The sequence below is a fragment of the Colobus angolensis genome, unplaced genomic scaffold, assembly GCF_000951035.1.
Source record: "Colobus angolensis palliatus isolate OR3802 unplaced genomic scaffold, Cang.pa_1.0 Scaffold104, whole genome shotgun sequence".
NCBI lineage: Eukaryota > Metazoa > Chordata > Mammalia > Primates > Cercopithecidae > Colobus > Colobus angolensis.
Window position 1 is genome coordinate 9,233,910 of NW_012111364.1, and position 23,977 is coordinate 9,257,886.

The 23,977-nt window shown below is 39.3% G+C and overlaps 1 protein-coding gene across 1 annotated transcript in view; it reads right to left on the reverse strand.

The window, feature by feature from the left end:
• MIOS (missing oocyte, meiosis regulator, homolog (Drosophila)) overlaps window positions 1–1,094 on the reverse strand; it is a 36,917-nt gene extending 35,823 nt beyond the window's left edge. The window contains exons 1-3 of the mRNA XM_011943544.1: window positions 653–1,094; window positions 442–523; window positions 4–101 (exon numbers count right to left, since the gene is read on the reverse strand). The gene's annotated coding sequence lies outside the window, so the exon portion shown is untranslated. The remainder of the gene's footprint in view (window positions 1–3; window positions 102–441; window positions 524–652) is intronic.
• Window positions 1,095–23,977: the final 22,883 nt, after the last annotated feature.

Sequence of the window (23,977 nt, forward strand, 5' to 3'; positions counted from 1 at the left end):
CACCTTTCAAGTTTAACAAGTCTCATTTCCCATCAGTGACTTATCAGCAAAGGAAAGCCATGCTCATTCTGTGTTTATTCACCAGAATATCAGTAACAGCACTGTCCAAAAGAAATAGTGTGAGCCATATGATCTAAAAATTTCCAGTAGTCACATTTAAAAAGTAAAAATAGGTGGAATTAAATTTAAAAACACATTTTATTTAACCAGCATATCAACAGCATTATCCTTTCAATATGTAATCAATGCAAAAATTATTAGTGAGGATTTTTACATTTTTTTTTGGCACCAACTCTGGGAAATCCGATGTGTATTTTACACTTACAGCACATCTCAATACCATGTGGCTAGTGGACAGTGAAGTCCAACACATTACAATACTACTAAGTGTACAAAGTATCCAATCACATGCTTTTTGATGTTGTCTTTTACTTTTCTTACCATGGCAAATTACGAGAGCGGTTTCAAGAAATTTCCACCATCAGCATCTTCGAGGAGATGCACTGCACATATCCAAATTTCCCTTAAAATATACAAAAGGCCTGCAAAAGCAGTCATTTGCTAACCAATTCAGCAAAGTCCGTATGTGTGAGGTTTCATTCATCCTCTTAAGGAATTTTCATTACTCGTATGTGAAGAGAACAGAGCTCACCGGGAGATAGGCCGTTTAAGAAGTACAGTATTTAAGAGGGTACAACGGCAACAGGGCACGTTGCTACTCCAGGTAAAGCAGGAATCTGAATCCGACTCTCCCGCTCCAAGCACCTGGCTGAGCCTCCCGGGAAAGGCGGGGACGCCGCTCCCCACAACCCTGCCGCGGTGAAGGCTTTAGCGTGGCCTCTGCGCCCCGAGGAGATCCCCGCAGGTCCTGTGGCCGCCCGTAGACCCTGGTGGCTCCCGCGGAGGCCCGACCGGCTGGCCGCCCGGCGCGATTACCCCACAGCGCGGAACGCGCTCCCCACCGAGACGCCCGAGCCTTTCAACTAGGCTATCTCGGGCCCCTAGCTGCGGGCGCTGCGCTTCCGAGAGCCGAGACGCGGGCCGGGTCGAACTCACTGACCTGAGGTGGCAGCGCGGCCGCCGCACAGCCGCTTCCGGCCGGGACACCGCCCCTCCCGCCGCAGGAGCCCGGACGCGGGCAAGATGGCGGCCACGGCGGCGCGGCCCGTGACCTGGACCACTGGGCTGGGGCCCACGACCCTACCACCACGCCTCGGGGACGCGCAGCCGCGCCTTGGAAGGGGAGTTTCTCGCCGCGAGCCCCGCCCTTCCCCGCCCGGGAGGCGCCTCGGGGCGGGGTCACTGGCCGGGAGGCCCCGCCTTCAGCCCGAAAGCGCCTGTGCACCCCGCAGGCCCCGCCCGTGGGTCCACAGGCCGGATCCCCGGGTTCCTAGGCTGGGACTGCTTCTCAGAACCACTCTGCCGTTATCAAGCAGGGTCATACACTCTAGCTTACTGGGTCCATCTTAATTTCTATTAAACTTTTTTTTTTTTTGCAAATGATGTAGTAGGAGATCCAAGGTATTTGGTTAATGATTTATTCACTCAGTCATTCCACAAACTTGTCTTGATCACCTGTTATGTACCCAACACTGTGCTGGAATGCTGAGGAGACAGGAGTGAAATAAAAAGACATGGTCCGGGCAGGAAACAGGCAAGGAGAGCCTTGACTTGGTAGGGCTAACACGGTGCTACGCAGGAGGGATGCCCGTTCAGCTTCGGGGTCAGCAAAGCTTCCTTGAGGACTACTAGGCTGAGACAAGAAGGATGAGTATGGGATTAGCCAGGTAAGGGAACAGGGCAGTGGGAAATGGAAGAGAAGAGTCTTCTAGCACTGAGAAAGAGCAAGTGCTGGGTCAGGAGAGAGGACACAGCAGTGAGGAGGCAGTAGGTATGGATAAATGAGCAGAGGAAGTGGGGAGAGATTAAGATGCAGTCAGAAAGGGGTTGGAAACCAGTTTAGTGAGTTTGGATGGACTTTTTCCTAAAGGCAATGGTAGAGTCATCGAACGTTTTTAATCAGGCAAGTGGTATGATCAGTTTTGTTTTGTTTTGTTTTGTTTTGTTTTGAGACGGAGTCTCGCTATATTGCCAGGCTGGAGTGCAATGGCGCGATCTCTGCTCACTGCAACCTCCGCCTCCCGGGTTCAAGGGATTCTTCTGCCTCAGCCCCTGGAGTAGCTGGGACTATAGGCAGGGCGCCACCATGCCCAGGTAATTTTTTGTATTTGTAGGAGAGATGGGGTTTCACCATGTTGGCCAGGGTTGTCTCATCTGTTGACCTCGTGATCCGCCCATCTCGGCCTCCCAAAGTGCTGGGATTACAGGCGTGAGCCACCGTGCCCGGCCAGTATGATCAGTTTTTGCCCAGAGCTGGAGGGATAGAGTATCAGAATGAGGGACGATAGAAACACAGGATACTAGTGGCATGGAGAGTGGGCATGGAGAGAAGTGGGTGCCCTGGGGAATATTTAGAGGTGGGATGAACAGAGGTTGGTGATTGATCAAGTGAATGACGGTGAAAGAGGATTCCAGGTTTTTTGTTCCCAAAATTGAGTGAATGGTGCTGCCTCACGTGTCACGAGTCTGACCTCGAGGCAGTCTTCAGATGTCTGACAGTCTTCACTTGTATGTTCATGCTTAAAAGTGGGTGGTCTTGGGCTTGTGGTGGTGATGGCTATAAACAGCATTATGAGCTTAGTCTTGATGATCTTCGTGGCAGATGGTTTTGATAAGATGATGAGTTTGGGGAACGTATTGCCTTTCCAATCCTGCCATTAGAAGAGTGTAGGCTGAAGAAAGTGCTGTATTATTGAGAGGAGACACGGCAGTATTCATCACTTTAAACACTATCTTGCCAATCTTCTCAATGGTTTTGGCCCTGGCCTCAAACCCCTACACAAAACCTCAGATCAATACAAATCTCTTCCTTTTCTACTCTTACTATTCATAGTTGAGGACAACTTTTCTGCTTGCATTCAGGAGATGACACTGCCTTCTACATCAGAAAAGAAAATTAAAACTATTAGGTAGAATTTCCACAACTTCCCACTACTTCTTCCTGCCCTCCTCCAACATCTTGATTCACTACCATTCTTATCTTCTTTTCGGTGACAAGGAGTAAAAGGAGGAACCCCACATATTTCTCCTCTTCTGAGACCTTGCACCATCAATTACTCCACTTCCATGTATCTTAGCCTCTCCATTCCTGCTGGTTCTTTACCTTCAGCACATACTCAAGTCATTCCCATTTTCTCTTCAAAGGAGAGGACCATATTTGTTCTCTGTGATTCCACTTCCTCCTCTCTCCCTTGAATTCACTCCATTCAGTCCTTCATGCCCACCATGCCACAAAACTGCCACTTGTCAAGGTCACCTGTGAGCTCCATGCTGCCAGTTTCAATGGCCAAAGCTTCACCCTTGCAACTTTTGTTGTTCTTGACTACTTCCTCTCTCTTGACATGTCTCATTTGCTTGGTTCCATATCATCACTTCCTTCTGGTTTGTCTTTTATTCCTGTGACTTCACTGTTCCTTAAACATGACAAGCATGCTCTTGCCTCAGGGCTTCTTCACTAGCTATTCCTTCTGTCTGGAATGCAGAAATCTACATGACTCATACTCTCCCTTCACTCAAGATTCTGCTCACTTGTCACTGACTACCTATAAATTAGTTCCTTTGTTCTTGTCTTCATGACACCACAACTTCACATACATCGCCATCTCTTTACTTTTCTATAGTTGTCTTCTTCTAGACTGTGTCTTCTCCTTATCCCCAGTTTTCATTCTGTATTTTTTTTTTTTCTTTTTAGTAAGGGGAAATATCTCTACATTCAAATCGGAGCAGGGCATTTGGTGACCCACTTAGACATGAAATTCCTTGGCCTCCCGTTCAGCAAGATAAGGCTATATCAAAAAGTTATGTCCTGTAAGATGTGAGTAGGACTGGATCCTGTCCCTTAAAAAGAAAGCTGCTTGCTCTACCCTTTCTCTTCCCTCTTCCTGCTCTCTGGAAAGTGGCAAAAAGAAATAGAAGAAAAGACTGGAAATGGAAGCCATGTATTAAGGAAGGCAAACCGTTCTCACTAGCCTAAGTCCCAAACGAATCTCAGGAAGCTGGGGCACCTCCTCCCTTGGATCACAGACTTCTGGACTGTTATGCAAGAGAAAATAAACTTTGTTCTTTTAAAAATCATTGTTTGTTTGGAACTGGTAGAGCAGCTTAGCCAATTCCCTAACTAAAACAGAGGGGCTCTGTCTACTTTATTCTCTGCTTAATCACCAGGATGTAAAACAGTGCCTAAAAAATGTGGTCAATAAAAATATGTTGAATAAATCCTAAAACAACATCTTTATTCTACATCCTCCTCCAGCTAATGTCCTTTTTTCAACTTTCTTTTCCACTCAAGCTTTGTGATAGTATATCTTTTTTCATATTGCCACTAGTTCTTCTAAAGCCCCTAACAGGAATAAGTAACACTTTTCTCAGTCGTTTTGGAAACTGATTCCCCTTCTCTACTAAACCAAGATCCTTGTGGGTAGCAATCTTTTAGCATAGAACTTTGGATTTCCTTTAGCACCTGTTGCATAGGTATCCAAAAAATATTTGCTGAGTTGAATGAGTGCTTTGTTTCTTTGGAAACAGTAAACCATAGCAGAGAACTTGACAGACTGGTCTGAGATTACACTAGTTGCCTTTACTAAACGTGCGTTTTACAATAGATCCTAGAGCTGCTGTAGTTCAGTCTCAGTATTTTGTTTTTAATTTAAGCTTTTGTATTCCTAATAGGATTTTTTTTGTTTGTTTGCTTTTTTGAGATCAAGCCTTGCTCTGTCGCCCAGGCTGGAGTGCTGTGGTGTAGTCTCGACTCACTGCAAACTCCGCCTCCCAGGTTCAAGTGATTCTCCTGCCTCAGCCTCCCGAGTAGCTGGGATTACAGGCATGCACCACCACGCTGGGCTAATTTTTGTATTTTCAGTAGAGATGGGGTTTCACCATGTTGGCCAGACTGGTCTCGAACTACTGACCTCAAGTGATCTGCCTGCCTCAGCCTCCCAAAGTGCTGGGATTATAGGCGTGAACCACTGCGCCTGGCCAGGATGTTCTTTTTAAGCTTCTTCATTTATGTTGTGGTGATCCAGGACAGGATTTTTGTTGTGGTTTTAAAACAAAAAGGATTGCAGCTGAAGGGCAGAGAATTTCTTTCTTATTTACAGCTGCTCCTGGCAGCAATTCAGTTACTACAGTACTGGGACATTTTGTGAAATCTGTGACTGGCTAATCCCAATTCTTTTTATTTCCACATGCACAAAATCGGTCTGTACCTGAGAGCAAGTTTTGCTTTTAGATAGAGGCTGAGGAGGTATCAAGCTGAAATGAAGGCCCTGTAAACATGTGCCATGGCTTAGGTAATCTTTTCACAAAGGTTGAAGATCAGAAGATCTGAGATATCTTAAAATAATGGCCTTCAAAAACTTTTCTAGCATATCCCCAAATAAATTTTTTACATCAGTGCATTTCTTCATACATTTTGGGATTACATCTAACATTGTCAAAATAAATTTACATAGTTGTCAAGTATATGATTTCTAATATTTTTTAAATCTTTAAATTGTAAGCAAAACAGTGCTGGGCATGGTGGCTGACACTCGTAATCCCAGCACTTTGAGAGGCTGAGGTGGGTGGATCACCTGAGGTCAGGAGTTCAGGACTAGTCTGGCCAACATGGTGAAACCCTGTCTCTATTTAAAAATACGAAAATTAGCAAGGCATGGTGGTGCACACTTGTAGTCCCAGCTACTCGGGAGGCTGAGGCAGGAAAATCGCTTGAACCCGGGAGGCAGAGGTTGCAGTGAGACAAGATTGTGCCACTGCACTCCAGCCTGGGCAACAGAGTGAGACTCTGTCTCAAAAAAAAAAAAAAAAAAAAAAAAGAAAGGGTTTTGGAAAAATTTGACAAAGCATATCATAAGAATTCAGATTTACCTCAATACTAAGAATTATGTTTAAATAAGACAAAGAAGATTTAAAAATTTTTATTTTAAGTTCAGGAGTACATGTGCAGGTTTGCTATATAGGTAAACTCATGTTATGGGAGTTTATTGTATAGATTATTTAGTTACCCAGGGATTAAACCTAGTACTTGTTAGTTATTTTCCCTGATTTTCTCCCTCCTCTCACCCTCCACCCCTGGTAGGCCCTAATGTCTGTTGTTTCCCTCTATGTGTCCATGTGTTCTCATCTTTTAGCTTCCACTTATAAATGAGAACATGCGGTATTTGGCTTTTTGTTCCTGCATTAGTTTCCTAAGGATAATGGCCTCCAGGTCCATCCGTGTTCCTGCAAAGGATGTGATCTCATTCTTTTTTACAGCTGCATAGTATTCCATGGTGTAGATTTACCACATTTCCTTTATCCAGTCTGCCATTGATGGGCACTTAGGTTGAGTCCATGTCTTTGTTATTATGAATGGTGCCACAACAAACATACATGTGTATGTGTGTTTATAATAGAATGGTTTACACTCCTTTGGGTATATACCCAGTAATGGGATTGCTGGGTCAAATGATAGTTCTGTTTTTAGGTCTTTGAGGAGTTGCCACACTGTTTTCCACCATGGATGAACTAACTTATACTATTGCTAACAGTGTATAAGCATTCCTTTTTCTCTGCAACCTTGTCAGCATCTGTTATTTTTTGATTTTTCAATAATAGCCATTCTGACTGGGGTGAGATGGTCTCTCATTGTGGTTTTGATTTGCATTTCTCTAATGATCAGTAATGCTGAGCTTTTTGTTCATATGCTTTTTGGCCACATGTATGTCTTCTCTGGAAAAATGTTCATGTCCTTTGCCCACTTTTTAATAGGGTTTTTGTTTTTTGCTTGTAAATTTGTTTAAGTTTCTTACAGACACTGGTTATTAGACTTTTGTCAGTTGCATAGTATGCAAAATTTTCTCCCATTCTGCAGGTTGTCTGTTTATTCTGTTGATAGTTTCTTTTGCTGCACAGAAGTTCTTTAGTTGAATTAGATCCCATTTGTCAATGTTTGCTCTCATTGCAGTTGTGTTTGGTGTCTTTGTCATTAAATCTTTGTCTATTCCTACGTCCAGAATAGTATTGTCTAGGTTGTCTTCCAGGGGTTTTGGGTTTTACATTTAAGTCTGTAATCCATCTTGAGTTAATTTTTGTATATGGTATAAGGAAGGGGTCCAGTTTCAATCTTCTCCATATAGCTAGCCACTTATCTCAGCACAATTTATTGAATAAGGAGTCCCTTCCCCATTGCTTATTTTTATCAGCTTTGTTGAAGATCAGATGGTTGTAAGTGTGCAACCTTATTTTTGGGCTCCCTATTCTGTTCCATTGGTCAATATGTCTGTTTTGTGCCCATACCTTTCTGTTTGGTTACTGTAGCCCTGTAGTATAGTTTGAAGTCAGGTAGCATAATGCCTCCAGTTTTGTTCTTTTTGCTCAGGAGTGCTTTGGCTCTTCAGGCTCTTTTTTGGTTCCAATGCATTTTAAAATAGTTTTTTTCTAGTTCTGGGAAGAATATCATTGGTAGTTTGATAGTAATAACATTGAATCTCTAAATTGCTTTGGGCAGTATGGTTATTTTAACAATATTGATTCTTCCCATCCATGAGCAAGGAACATTTTTTTTTTCATTTGTTTGTGTCATCTCTGATTTCTTTGAGCAGTGTTTTATAGTTCTCCCAGGAAAGATCTTTCACCTCCTTGGTTAGCTGTATTCTTAGGTATTTTATTCTTTTTTTTTTTTGGCAATTGTGGATGAGATTGTGTTTTGATTTGGCCCTTGGCTTGCCTGTTGTTGGTGTATAGGAATGCTACTGATTTTTGTACATCAATTCTGTATCATGAGACTTTACTGAAGTTGTTTATAAGCTGAAGGAGCTTTTGGGTAAAGAATCATGTCATCTGCAAACAGGGATAATTTGACTTCTCTTCCTATTTGGATGCCCTTTCTTTCCTTCTCTTGCCTGATTGCTGTAGCTAGGACTTCCAATACTATGTTGAATAGGAGTGGTGATGGAGGGCATCTTGTCTTGTGCTGATTTTCAAGGGGAGTGCTTCCAGCTTCTGCCAATTTGGTATCATGTTGGCTGTGGGTTTGTCATAGATGGCTCTTATTATTTTGAAGTATGTTCCTTCCATACCTAGTTTATTGGGAGTTTTTTTTTTTAACATGAAGCGGTGTTGAATTTTATCGAAAGCTTTTTCTGCGTCTATTGAGATAATCATATGGTTTTTATCTTTAGTTCTATTTATGAGACAAATCACATTTATTGATTTTCATATGTTGAACCAACCTTGCATTGCAGAGATAAAACCTACTTGATCATGGTAGATAAGCTTTTTGATATTCTTCTGGATTTGGTTTGCCAGTATTTTGTTGAGGATTTTTGCATCAAGGTTCATCAAGGATATTGACCTGAAGTTTTCTTTTTTTGTTGTGTCTCTACCAGGGTTTGGTATCACAATGATGTTAGCCTCATGGAATGAGTTACAGAGGAGTCCATCTGCCTCAGTTTTTTTGAATAGTTTCAAGTAGGAATGGTACCAGCTCTGGTAGAATTCCTCTATGAATCTGTCTGGTCCTGGGCTTTTATTTTTTTTATTTTTTATTTTTTGTAATTGGTAGTCAGCCACTGATTCCATTTCAGAGCTTGTTATTGATCTATTCAGGGATTCAATTTCTTCCTGACTCAGTCTTGGGAGGGTGTATATGTCCAGGAATTTATCTATTTCTTTTAGATTTTCTAGTTTATGTACATAGAGGTGTTCATAATATTCTCTGATGGTTATTTGTATTTCTGTGGAGTCAATGGTAATGTCCCTTTTATTGTTTCTAATTGTGTTTATTTGGATCTTCTCTCTTTTCTTTCTTATTAGTCTAGCTAGTAGTGTATTTTATTAATTTTTTAAAAAAACAAGCTCCTGGAATCATTGATCTTTTGAGTGGTTTTTTGTGTCTCAATCTCCTTTAGTTCATCTCTGATTTGGGTTATTTCTTAGCTTTGGGATCAGTTTGCTCTTGGTTCTCTAGTTCTTTTAGTTGTAGATGTTAGGCTGTTAAATTGAGATCTTTCTAACCTTTTGATGCAGGCATTTAGTGCTATAAATTTTCCTCTTAATATTGCCTTAGCTGCGTCCCAGAGATTCTGGTACATTGTATCTTTGTTCTCACTAGTTTCAAAGAACTTCTTGATTTCTGCCTTAATTTTATTATTTACCCAAAAGTCATTCAGGAGTAGGTTATTCAATTTCCATGTAAATGTATGGTTTTGAGCAAATATCTTAGTCTTTATTTCTGTTTTGATTGTACTGTGGTCCAAGAGAGTGGTTGTTATGATTTCAGTTCTTTTGCATTTGCTGAGGAGAGTTTTGTGTCCAAGTATGTGGTCAATTTTAGAGTATGTGCCATGTGGTGATGAGAGGAATATATATTCTTTTGCTTTTGGATGGAGAGGTCTGTAGATGTCCATCAGGTCCATTTGATCTATTGCTGAGTTCAGGTCCTGAATATCTGTTAATTTTCTGCCTCAATAATCTGTCTAATACTGTCAGTGGGATGTTGAAGTATCCCATTATTATTGTGTGGGAGTATAAATCTCTTTGAAGGTCTCTGTGGACTTGCTTTATGAATCTGGGTGCTTGTATATCAGGTACATATATATTTAGCATAGTTAGGTCTTCTTGTTGAATTGAACCCTTTACCATTATGTAATCCCCTTCTTTATCTTTTTTGATCTTTGTTGGTTTGAAGTCTGTTTTGTCTGACATTGAGATTGCAACCCCTGATTTTTTTCTGTTTTCCATTTGCTTGGTAGATTTTTCTCCATTTCTTAATTTTGAGCTTATGGGTATCATTGCATGTGAGATGGGTCTCCTGAAGACAGCATACCAATGGATTTTAGTTCTTTATCCAGCTTGCCACTTTGCCTTTTAATTGGGGAACTAAGGCCATTTACATTCAAGGCTAGTATTTGTTCTTATTCATATTCTGAATTCTATTTCTGTCATTTCAGCCATCTCAGCCTTGTTCAGAACCCTTGCTGGAGAGGTGGTGTGGTCGTTTGGAGGAAAGAAGGCACTCTGGCATTTTGAGTTGTCCAAGTTCTTGGGTTGGTTCTTTCTCATCTTTGTGGGTTGATGTTTCTTCAATCTTTGAGGTTGCTGACCTTTGGGTGTTTTTTTCTTTCTTTCATCTAGTATGATGACCTTGAGGGTTTGGTTGTGGCATAAGATGAGTTCAGTCAACTGGCTTTGTTTTTGGAAGATTTTAGGGGGCCAATGCTGAAGCTCTCAACTCCTGGACTGTGTGCTGTCTCTCTGGGGTCTTGTATCGGGCCTTGATGTTGTTCTATGGATCTTTGAGGTTAGGAATCCACTGTATGGGGGTTTGGGGTGGGGAGCTGAGGTGGTTTGGATTGCTGTTCACTACATTTTAATGGGTGGTATTAGCTGAAGTATTTTGTAGTGCAGTAACACTGGGATCCATCCTCATTCACACATGACAGCAGCAGTGGCAGAAGCATAGTAAGGTATATGCATGTTGGCTGTAGCAGGGTACAGGTGCTGGGGTGCCTGCCTCCAAGTGGGCATTCATCACAGTGGCAGAGGCAGCACCACTGGGTAGGGGGTGGGGGATTCCCTGCTGGCAGCTGTGCATGCAGTCATGCTGGTGGTGGTGTTAGCATGGGGGTGTGGTGCTAGTGGGCACAGGTCTGTGTGTATTCTCTGTGTGCTGCAGGTAAGGGTGTTCCCTCAGAGCAGGGGAGGATCCACTGTTCTTGTGCCTAGTTTCACTCCCAGGGCAGTGTTGGCACAAGGGCAGGGCACTGGTGGGAATAGGGCTGGCTGACTGGCTCTGTGCTCACCAAGGCTGCAATTGCAATGGTGGTGGTGGTGGGGATGTGGGGTGGAGTTTATTCCCACTGCAGCAGTAGCAGGGCAGGGAGCTTGCACACACTGCACTGGTGGGCAAGGAAGGCAAAACTGGTTCATGTACATGTGCTCTGGGAAAGCAATGTGGGGGCTTGCTGTGAGTCTGGGGAAAGGTGCAGTGTAGGGAGGGAGTGGGCAGGCTGGTTCATGGCCATGGGGGCCACCCTTCTGGAGCTGTCTGCCAGCCAGGCATGATCTGCCAGTGCAAGAGCTGTGAAGTGGGACCACAGGGCACCTGAGGCTGCTTTGCAAGCAGGTGTGGTGAGGCTGGGGCCCTGGGAGAGGCCAGCAGACCAAGAGGTGCTCAGGTTGAACTGGCCCCATATGATGGGCAAGATCACCCTGCAGAGTTCGGATCTCACAGTTTCCATAGGGCTAAAGTCTCCTATGGGAGCAAGTTGAGCCGAGGGAGGTGGGCTTCCGTGGCTGTGCTCCACTACAGATCCTCCTGCACCAAACCCTTTAGGCTCTGCCTCAGCTGATGTGCTGCCCCCACCACTTCTCTAAGCAGCTCTTCCTGCTAACTCAAGTGTCTGTGCTGGTCGAAGGGGTCTCCTCCTGCTGGGATTCCAGAGGCCCATGGCGAGAACAGGTTGCTCCTTGCCAGTTCAATTCACCTGTTTTCCTGGAGTCACTGGGGCTAGGAACAAGTCCCGTTGTGTGGTAGCCTCATGCAGGGTTCCCAGCTTCTTCTCCCTTCAGCCTAGCTTCTGGTCTTCCCTCCATCCACTCTAGGTGCCTTCCCTCTGAAGATCTGTTAGATGAGGTCCAGTCATCTTGGTTCCTTGGTGGCAGCTGTTCCACCTGGCTGTGTCCAGTCAGCCACCTTGCCCTCCCACCAGAAATTAAAAAAAATTTTCAGGTAGAAAAATAGTTCGATTGCTTTGAGTTTTGTGTGGACTTTTAAAGTGTCAGAGTTTATTCACTTACTAAAAGTGATTTGGAAAGTTATGCCTTTGGTTTAATTATTGGTAATTACACTGTCATTCTGTTTCCCTTGTGTATTGAACTAGGTCCAGAATTCAGTTTATGTAGACCCTGAACATGTTATGAGAATCTTATTGGTATTTGTCCCCTGTATTTAAAGATTAGCATTAGATTATTTCACATTGCATGCCTGTATCAAAACATTTCATGTATCCCATAAATGCATACACATACTATTTTTTTTAAAAGTACACCTTTTTAAAAAAGATTTTTAAAAATAAATAAATATTAACATTAGAATATTTCAAAGTTGTCAGTGTGGATTGTCTCAACCAATAACCACTGCTTGATCTATATAATTATTTTTTAACAATAATTTTATGATTAAGTTATTCTTCAATTGTAGGAAATTTTACATTGTTCTAGTTTTTCTCCTTGAACTTGTATTTCCATTTCACTTTTTCCCACTGGATTATTTATTTGTTTATTTAAGAAAAAATGTAGAAATATATAGCATCTACTGTGTGTCAGAGATTTTAAATATAGACTCATTTAACATACTATCTCAGGTTAGGTTTCCTGGGACCCAGACTCTAAGATGGAGACTGGGATGTAGCATATTCATTAGGGAGTATTGTTGGGATCAGCACCTGAGGATGGGAGGAGGAAGAAGAGAGGTTAGGTAGGGAGGGAAATTGAGCAGCTATGCAATGCCAAAAAAGGCCTCAGCCAGCCCATGGGTGACTCTGGAATTGGACTGGTCCTTCAGAATTGTCCTGAGTTGAGGGCCGGTGCACAGGCATTTATACTATTCCATTTATGTGGATGTGTCATTGAATGTGAACTGTCTCTTGGAGGAGGCATGATTTTGAGTAAGCCAATTTCCTCAGTTAAGGCAGTTCCCAAAGAAAGCTGACAGCTGAGGGCTGTCTGCTGGCCGCACTCCCCACAGCTGAAGGAAGAGGTCACTAATGACTGAAGGAAACTCTGGAGGCACATCACAGGGCTCACCACATCTTCATCACGACTTTATGAGGATAACACTATTATTTTTCCTATTTTGCAGATGAGAAAACTGAGGCACAGAGAGGTGAAATAAATTAGGCAAGCTCATACGTTTCTTAAATGGTTGCGCTAGCATACAAACCCAGATGATCTGGTGCCAGCTTTGTGCTTCTAACCACTGGCTCATGCACTGTCCAAGGGAACTGCCTTTTGATCTAATTACATGCTGTCATTAAAATAATCTTTTAAAGCAGGAGTTAGCAAACTTTTTGTAAAGAGCCAGATAACAAATATTTCCAGCTCCACAGGCTATGCTGCCTTTGTTGCAACTATTCAATTTTGCTCTTGTAGTGCAAAGGCAGCCATAGATAGTACATAAACAAATAGCCATGGCTCTCTGCCAACAAAACTTTATTTGCAGAAACAGGTGGCAGGCTGGATTAGCTTGTTGACCCCTGTGTTAGGAAATTATGTAAAGATTGAGAAAACACCATGGTTTACTATTACTGGAATGAAATATTACTGGATGAAATAATTATAATGATCCTAGCCTTATTTTAAAAGGGTAAGTTTTAACAGTAGATTTCTCTGTGTGGTAGGTTTAAAAGTGATCATTATTTTCTTCATTATACTTTTCTGTGTTTTCTAAATTTGAATGTAATTGTTATATGCATAACAATATAAAAATGTTTTTAATGAGAAAAATGAATGTTATTTTAAGAGTATAATTGGAGGGATTAGGATGCTAAATTCCATAATAGACACATCATAATCATATATCCACAAAGTTAAGGCACAAATAAGATTCAAGCAGCATGTCAGATGCCTTATTAACTGGAGCAGTTTTAGTATGACAACTGCAACATGAGCAATGCAAACATTTCCTGCCTTGCTCATTGCTTTTTTTGTTAGTAATTTGGTGCATTTCTTCTAACGCGCACTGAGGCACTAAAGAAGCAGCTATCAAAATTGTTCTCAAACTGGCACTGTTAGTCCAGTAAAACCACAGTCGTTTTACTGCCTGATCTCTATCCCTCATTGAACACGACTTGAATAAATCACATTTGGGATTTTTGAAACAGATAATGTGGCTACATTCTGCCAGTGTCTCTGCTCCCACAGCTATTGCCCTGCTTTAGGTCTTAATTACTCCTCACCCAGACAGTAGTCTCCCCAGTTGGCCTCTGGCTCCCTGGTTCCTACTCATTTACTCTAATTCTTCTCCTCTGTGAGGCCAGATTGATTACTCTGAAGCATACCTGAAGCGACCCTTTATTTAGAGCCTTTCATTGGTTAACATTCCCTACAGATCAACATCCAGACACCTCAGCCTTGACTTAAGATGTCCGTGTTGCAAGTCATAATGGTTGAGAGATGAGAAAAAAAAATTCTTGTATTTTCAATGAATCAGATTAACTTTATAATTAGACCCAAAGCAGTTATATAAACGGTTTTCTGTTGGTAGGAAAATAAGAAAAATATTTCCAGAACAAGAACTGGGAAGCAGATGTTTGTTAGACTATGAAGACAACACATTCAGGACCAAGGTCATTTTGAGAAAAAGATTAGGTCACAGAAAAATCAAAGCATGTCTGATTGGCCTGAGTCAGTAATTTGGACTATTTCAGATATAAGGTACAATGTGTAACTGGAAAACCTTCAGATGAATAACAGACTTGACTCACATGCTCTAAATCCTGGAACATTAGCAGCTCATTTGAGAAGCTAAGCCTGACTTTCTTGGCTAAGTATAATCATAACCCAAGGAAGCAATGAAAGAGGGGAAAAAACCCAGAAGCATAAAGAGAACCAGAATTAGAATCAGGACAGGCATGATGTGGACAGAAATTTACTTCCACAGTTTTAGCCTTTTTATGACTTTTATGCTATTCAGTTTTATAATCATTGTTCTATTGGCATATTTTGTCCTCTTTTTGAAAAATATTTCAAAGAATTTCCTGCTTTAAACTTGAAAAGAGGGATTCAGTTTGCAACAGTGCTTAAGATAAATCTCATTTACGAAATTAATAGATGTTAAATGTGTTAGTTGTATAAATGAGGTAAATATATGTTAATTATTTAAAGATTAGTAAATTACATATAATGGCGAATATTTCTCTCCAAGTAACATGGATAAAAGCATCTGGAATTTTTTTTTAAAGGATTATCAACATGAGGTTGTCCCTATCTACTGTGACCTAACATATTTTTTCACATTTGATTTCTTAATTCATACCAGAGCTGTCCCACTGAATTGTTCCCAATTACTTTTCCATAGCACTTTCCTCATAACATGCTTTTGTTCCTTCCTCCTAGTCCCCCAGAATGCCCTTCTCCAAGACTTAGAAAAATCAAATGCTATCCATCCTTCAAGATACATCCCTCCAACCCGTCCTTGAAGTCTCCTGCAGCTAGAAGTAGCATCTATCACCATCTGGACTCCTTAGCACTTTGCTGTACCTCCCTTGGTCCCCATCTCTTTACACACACACACACACACACACACACACACACACACACACACAGTACTATAATACTATTATCTATTATATTACATTATATTATTGTAGTTCTACAGGAACTACAAGAAATTCTACTGTGAATCCTTGAAGGTGGGATACATTTTACAGTCTTCACTGTTTCTCTCATTATTTGTGGAATCAAAAAAATGAGTGCATGATGAAAAATTATACAAACACATACCGGCTTTCATTCCAATTGAAAATTTAAAAATATGACTGTTAAAACAATGTTGAAGGACATGTAATAAAATTCAAATATTCACCACGCACAATTGTTTTCTCTGTGCCTCTTTCAACATTTATTTGTGTGCATGCACAGCATATTTGTTTGTGTAACAGGATGTTAAAAAATAGAATTTGTTACCTGTAGTTTTTGCTAAAGCTCTACTGGACTATAACAGAACAATAGGTGGTGAATACTCCATTCCCCATGAGATGCTACCTACCTATGTAGAGCTGGAAAAGATTTTGCGACCTGAAGACCCAATCCTTTCTGAGAGATATAAAGGAACAAAAGAATCTGGAAGAGATTTCTTTGGAGAAATTCATTTTTCTGTGAGTCTCACTCCTATTCCCATATGAGATATCTGGGGGTGAGGGGCAGGTACTGTTCCACACAGGCACCTTGAGCTGTGCATCTTGGAAGAGGGAGGTGGGTAGGGAAGAGGGTGGGCTGCTTTTGGACTCATGCCTTAAAACTCAGGTACTGGGGTTGGCTGGTTCTAATGACCAAGAGGTGAGAGGTGCACCTGTGGGGAACAAGCTTCACTCTCAGAGTTTGTCAGGATAAAGGATATGTGGGCCTTGCCCTGCAGATGGGATGTGGACTACAAGGGCAAGAGAGTCAGCTTAAAGAAATCTGTAGAATTATCTGCCAGGACTGAGGTGACCACAGCAGAGAGATGTTGGAGGTATTCTGTTGGAAACAAGATAGTGTGAGGTAGAGATTGTGTTTGCTACTTGCTAGAGAAGAGATATTGCATTAAGGCTAGCATTAAGAAAACTTCAGATGAGAAATCCTGGTGAAGCAAAGTCTCCAAAGAATGCATGAGACCTCTGCAGTGAGAAAGAGATCACCTCAATACCTTCCAAAATCAAAGCATGGCAGTGACCAGCTAAGCAGATCTTTCCTGTCTTCTACCTGAAAGGGCCTGAAACTGCGATTCATGAGTTTGGGGAAGGCAGAGAGGCACAAAGTGGGGAAATGGAAAAGTTGACCATGTCCCCTATCCTACTGCAGTATTCCAGAGAAGAAACTTCAAGCTCAGAATATTGGCTACTACCCGGGATAAATATTTAAATTATTGGAACGAGAGAGTTTTTATAACTAAATTTGAAAGAAGCGACTTTTTATATCAAAGACCAACCCAAAGATTCATGACCACTGCCTGTGATTTCATCCATGTTGCAAGGAAAATCCCGCCCCAATAGGAAGAGCAGTGGGGGAAAAATAAAGTTGTTTTATGATGCATCCTATGGAGTTCTACTCGATAGAGTGGTAATATTCAACTGTAATCAGGATGAGCAAGCCACTTTATTAAACTAAAATTTTAAACTTTAATAAATATAATACAAACTGAAAAATAAAAATAATTTTTCAACTCTACACAAAAATGTTAACTGCATAAACAGTGAGATGTTACACAGGGCTGAGGCCGATAGTTCTTCAGTTTGTACGTTAAACGCCTCCATGGAGGGTCAATTGCATCCTACTTATTCTGACAGTTATCAGGTAGCAAGAGATTTGAGGAAGGGGCACTTTTCTAATCTGGGGTAGAAAAAGGAAGGATACTGTGTATCATGAGAAGTATTTGCACATAGTGTGTCAATTAAACAAGTGCTCAGACTATTAACAATATTACTATGTGATGAGTGTTTATACAGTGGATTCAAAAATGAGCTTCTTTCTAGAAAGCAGCTTAGTTTTCATTAATTACCAGCATCTTGGAAATTATTTATTTAATGGTTTAAAAGTTAAAGTTTCTAACTATATTTGTTTTTTTAACATCAGCCAAGGAAATACATTTCTATCATATTGCATCTTTGGAAGTATGCAATAAGTGTAACTATTGAATATATATTGAAGAGCCACAGACACTGAATTTAACTGCAAGAGACTATTTTAATTAGAAAGACACTCAATCATCTCCTGTGATCAGCTTAAAGTTTTGTTTTGTTTTGTTTTCTCTTATCTGGAAGAAGCTAAGTTCATATTTAGAAAATAAAGTTAGTTTTTTGGGTGCATGGGTTTTAGAGTAAACCAGTAATTTAGTAAACTTTGACATTTCCACTTTGTCTCCAAACATTTAAATTCTATTTGTCTGATTGAAGTTCTAAGGCATTCTGTGTTTACATAGAAATGATTCCATATATTAATGTTTACAAATGCTAAATTGTATTTGTTAAATACATGTCTTATTGCCTAAAAGTTTTCCTTTCTTGTAAGTTTTTCATATAAATGTCTAGGAAATAAGACTCCCATTTAATAGCTTATAAAGAATGCTGATGTATCAGCAGTGGCCTTGACATTATTGGATACAAGTAAGATATACACTGATGATTAAATCTAATTGGCTAATATTATCCATTCTAATAAAAGCACTGGCTCCACGATGTTTTCTTGTGGCTGAAATTAACATTTGTGTTCCTACCAGCTCTTTAATATCTTAGTTACTGAAAATTATTCCTTTGGACCTAATTTTTTCTTTACTTTGGATGTGTTTGACAAGGTAGATGTTAGGGATTGGAGACTATATAAAGAATGAAATAAAATGTAGTCACTTTTAACTACATCCACATATATCCACAGTGAGATCGGGGTTCACACTGATAATTATTCTCAACATTCTTCTTCTGGGTTTGGAGTTAATTGAGAAATATACATAGTGGTCAGAAACATAGGGATCAACATATCAGCATAGTTTTCAGTAAAGCTGAATGTGCCTTGGACCTGCAACTCAAACCAAGCTTCTTAGTAGCTGTACCCATGTCTAGACTTCGGGGTTTCTCATGGGTATTACAGTTGTAAAGGGTTTCACTTGCTGCCTTCCATCCTTGGATTCTGAATAGTAAGTGTGGAAAAGAGGAAGTCACAATGCACAGGACTTTTAACATATTAACTCCACTAGTTCAAGAAAAATCAACTAACGGGTGTTAGATCAATAGATGTTAGACTATCTCCCCTCATCGTAACACTGAGATGGGTCAGTGTTAGAGTTGCTAGATTAGCATACACAAAAATTACAGGCGCCAAGTTAAATTAAATTTCAGATAAGCAATGAGTTTTTTTTCAATGTAAGTATGTTCCAAATGTTGCATGTGACACACTTATACTAAGGATGAGATACACCTAACTCCTCCTCCTATGGGTAGGAGTGAATTAAGGGATACAGAGATACCTAAAATTACACACTAGCAGAGGTATCATGAAAAAATGAAGGCAGGGGCATAGGGTTCCCATGACATACTTTGGGGAATTTTGCGAGTTTAAGTCATCAAAATCTTTGGAAAGATAAAGTTATTTAGAAGACAATCACATAATGCTACAATATTTAAAATAGTTGTCCATTTTACAACCATTGCTGATGAATGACTATTGCTATGGGTACTATAAAGAAGTAGAATTTTTTAAAAAAAATCCTGCCCTTAGTGAAATATATATTATTTAAGTATTATTTTATAACACAAAATATTTACTTCTCAGTGCAAAACACAATAAGTATTGTTAGATGAATGGTACCATAAATAATGCTGAAAGAATTCAGAGCAAGGAATGATCTTTGTGGGCTGCATACCAGTTAAGAAGCATTAAAAAGTAGAAATTTGCCCCATTTCCTATGAGTCTAGAGATAGAATGAGCTTCAAGTAGAGGACAGAAAGAAATGGATGATGTCAAATGATAACTGGTGATTTGTTTATAAGTACATATAAGATGTCTACTTGGGATTTCTAGGGCTATTTGGAGAGTGAGTATTTTGCAGGAGCTAAGGATTCAAGTTAGTGAAGTGGCAATCTGGTGGTAAATTAAAGTCTCCATGAGAAATGTTGAAAATAAGAATTAATGAGATCTGGTGGCTTAAGGAGTAGAGTCCAAAATGATAAATCTGTGTAACTGGCGTGGTATCAACTCTGTTTTAACTATTGCTTAATAGGTTGAGGAGTTGAAGTGTTTTCAAAGTACTTTTTATTATGAAAATTTAAAAACATGTATATTAAGGGAAAGATGACAAAAATCTGTATACCAACCACTCAGAATTTAAATGTTTCAGGGTTTTAAAAAAATTATTCTCAGATCATTAGAAACAGAGTTGAAGTCCCCTTTGTATCCAGTCCCAGTCCTATTCCCCTTTCTCTCTGCAGTGATAACCACTATCGGAAAACTGGTGAGTTTTCTCCTATCAAAGTTTGTTATAGATTTACAACATATAGATATAGATAAAATAGCTAACATTTTGTATGTTTTAAAATGTTATAGAAAATATATCATATTTTTATATCATTCCATAGCTTTCTTTTCTATTTAAAATTATATTTTAAAGATATATAAAGGTTATAAGATATATTTGTTGAATAAATAAATCAATGTTGTTATGTCCCAAATTATTTATCCAACCTACTGATAAACATTTAGGTTGTTTCAAGCATTTGATTAGAATAAACATTTTTGTCTATGTCTTTTGAACAAATGTGCTAGAATTTCTCCAGGGTATGTTCCTAGAAGTGAAAAAAATACACATTTTTATTTTTAACAAATATTGCCAAGTTGCTCTATAACGCAGTTTTACCAAATCACCCTCCCACCATGTGTCCTATTTCCCAACATCCTTGCTAACCCTTTATTACTCTCTTTAAACTTGTCAATCTAATGAAAAACATATGATATCTTAGTGTTTTTAGTTTGCATTTTCATGAATACTAATGAGAGTAAATACTTTTTCATATGATTATTAGCCATTCTTATTTCCCTTCTAAAAAATTGCCTTTTCATAACCTATTTTTTTCTTTTTCTTATATATTCTGGATACTGATCCTATACATTATGAGCATGTTCTAGTGTTGTTTGTCTTTTAAGTTGTTTTTGAAATTACAGAATATTTATGGATTTTTACTGTTTACAAAGCTCTTTGGATACTCACCACAACAGTGTGAGAGAGGTGTTATTTTTGTTGTTGATTCAGATGCTGCTGTTGCTATCCTTATTTTTATTGGGCTCCTCCTCATAGTCTTCACTTGTAGATGTGGAAACTGAGGCTTTCATAAGTTACAGGTCCAGTGTCAAAAAGTGGCAGAACCAGTTCTCAGACCTGTGTGCTGTACTCTTTTAAGAGGCAAGAGGGCACCGCACGTCCTGGAAGTTAGGTATGGTCTCTGGTGTGCTGAAGATGGCTCATGTCACCTTGTGAGGGTCAACTGCTAAATTTCCAGAAATTTTGTGAACCAGTTGTTAACCACAGATACTATTAAATGTTGTATTATATATTTAACTTACAAATAAATAAATTACATTAAAAACAATAGTAATAAATACTCAAAACTCATTACTTCCTAACTATTTAGTAAATCTTACTATTGTGTATGTACTTGAGGTTGTTTGCATCCATGGCAACTGTATGATGGAAATCCTGCAGAGTGGTATGCTGCTATATATTTGTGTTTCTCTTTCCAACCCTGTGTTCAGTGATGTCACATAAGTCATTTGAAATCTGACATAGTAGGACTTTTTACACAATAGAAATCTGCTACAAATTAGGGCTTGAATTACTGTCTCATTTATTGTCTAGACCAAAGGAAGTGATGGAGAAAACAATAATGCAGATTAAACTCAAAAGTGTATTTTATCTGTAACAGTTGAGTAAGAAAAAATCTAAGAAAATGTTTCAGTATTTGAAAAGTATTATATTATTCAGCTACAAAGTTGCTTACTTCATTGACAAACAAATGAAGTTTCAATGCACATCCACACTTTTCTTTGTTTCACTTTTGTCTTACTTGTTAAAGAAGAGGAAAATGCCAACCAACATTCTTGTTGGAACTACACTCATTCATCAGTAACAACCAAGATTGGCTAAGGATATAAGAACTTGGTCAAAAATCAATGAAAGCAATCTGTATGAGTCAGTTTGCTATATAGAATCTATAATAGAGAATATTGTGTATTTTGTTATTTGAAATTTTATACCATACATTCATGATACCAATAACATTTCTAATAAACTTACGTATATGTGTGTGTACAATACACTTTTTTCCCCAGAGAGACAGTTATTAAATACTTTTCAGCAGACTGCTGGGTACCATCTTTCTCCTTCATTTCTTCCACTTTTCTAGGCCAATTAGGTGCTAAGCTCTTTGATTCTGCTTCTTAATTTTTTTTAGACTTCTTCACTTTGCATTCTCATTGATGGTACTTGAGAGCCTTATCTCTCATTGGTGTCATAGTAAGTTTCCTAGTAGATCTCAGCCTCCAAGCTTGTTTTCCTGCCATTATTCACACAGCGATTAGAGTGATTTTCCTAACATGAAAGTGTGATCATGTCACAACCCTGCTTCAAATTGTTCATTGGCTCCCATTGCTTTCAAGATAAAGTCTAAACCCTTTAACATGTCATAAAAGAAACTGCTGTTTATCCTCTGTCCTGCACTTCCAACTTCCATATCACAGTCTGGGCTGGGTGCTGTCTGTGTAGGTCTCTTTTATAGATGTTATCACATTATATTGCTTTTGCTCTTTCTGGCCTAATATTTTGTTATGAAAATTGTCAAACATACAGAAAAGTTAACAGAATTATACAGCAAACCCATTACCTACCACCTAGATTTCACAATTGATATTTACAATGAACATATTTGCTCTATTGCATAATCTACCCAGCTACCCATTCTTCTATCTATCTCTTTTCTTCTCTTTTTCTTTCTTTTTTTAGATGGAATCTGGCTCTGTGGCCAGGCTGGAGTGCAGTGGTGCGATCTCAGCTCACTGGTTCAAGGAATTCTCCTGCCTCAGCCTCCAAAATGGCTGGGATTACAGGCACAGGCCACCACGCCCAGCTAATTTTTGTATTTTTAGTAGAGACGGGGTTTCACCACGTTGGCCAGGATATTCGTGATTTCCTGACCTCGTGATTCACCCGCCTGGGACTCCCAAACTGCTGGGATTACAGGCGTGAGCCACTACGCCCGGCCACATCTCCTTTCTTTATGATGCATTTCAAAGTAAGTTGCAGACACTGGTACATTTTGTTCCCAAACCCTTCAGCATGGTATTGTCAACTAGAGTTAGATATTTGATTACGTAATTTTTTTTTTTTTGTAAAACTTGCCATTGCTCTTTACTTGCTTATTTTCTTCACTGGGTTGAAGTGACTGCGTCTACCTGTTTTCTATCTAGTGCCTCACATATAGTAGAAACTAAGTTAATGTTAGTTAAATGAATGAGTTTTGGATTTCATCAGATGTTACTTAGAGAACTTCTTGATCTTATATAAGAGTAGTTTTATGACTCTTTGGTTCATCTCCTCATTCTTCTGCCCAGAAAAGCTGTAGAAAGCAATTTATATTCCACCCATTCAGCATCGCAGACGATTAAAATGTGTAATCTGTTAACAATAGTTGACAAACTCTCACACTATGTCTTTCTACAAAGTCCCACAAGGTGGTGCCCAAATATCTTTTTTCAAACAATAGTCCCTCAAGACCCATGCAGAGTCCTGACTAAATTGTGTTAGTATTTGGCATTTTTGAATTTGGTCAATTAGAATAACAGAAAATACATAATTAAGTAAAAGTTACTCATTTTAAATAAAATTATATATGTGTAATTTCAAAATCTATAGTTCTGGATATAAACAATGAATAATGATAATAGGTACCTTATTTCATATCCTATTTAATATAATTAAAAGGTTGTAGAATTTAATATAATTAAAAGGTTGTTCATATCCCCAAATAGGAAAAAAAATTCACCTCAAGTCCCCTTTACTATAAACTTTGTCCATGAATGATCTACCCTTAGTATAGAATTTATAAGGGCAGAAGAAGAAACAAACTGTTGTACAGGAGGAACTAGATAATTTAGATGCAATGAAAAAAACAGATGACCCTATTACCTTAATTGGGAACAATGTTGTATAAACCAGCATTGTAACGGCTTAATATAACATGGGATAATAAATTACTTAATGCTCTTAAAACACTTTTATTCCAGAAATTTGGGAGAGTTATTTTAAAACTTTTAATTTTTTTTGATATTCTTATTAAATCTCAAATACACTGACCAGAAACCCCAAGTGGGTATTGTGTTTCCGCAACTTATTATTCATGCAAACGATGATATCTACCTATATTACTGGCTATATTTTGATTAGGGATGAAAAACATGGGCCGTCATTTACTGAAGTAGCTGTAACAATTCCCAGTTACTCAGATAAACCTGCCCAAACCTGTAGGAGAAAGTTTTTCAACCCAGGGTTCGAAGAGGTGGTGTTCATTGCCTTTAATGGCCCAGGCATTAAGATTTACACAGTGAGAGGTGAGACTCTTTAATGTGCTGGAACTTA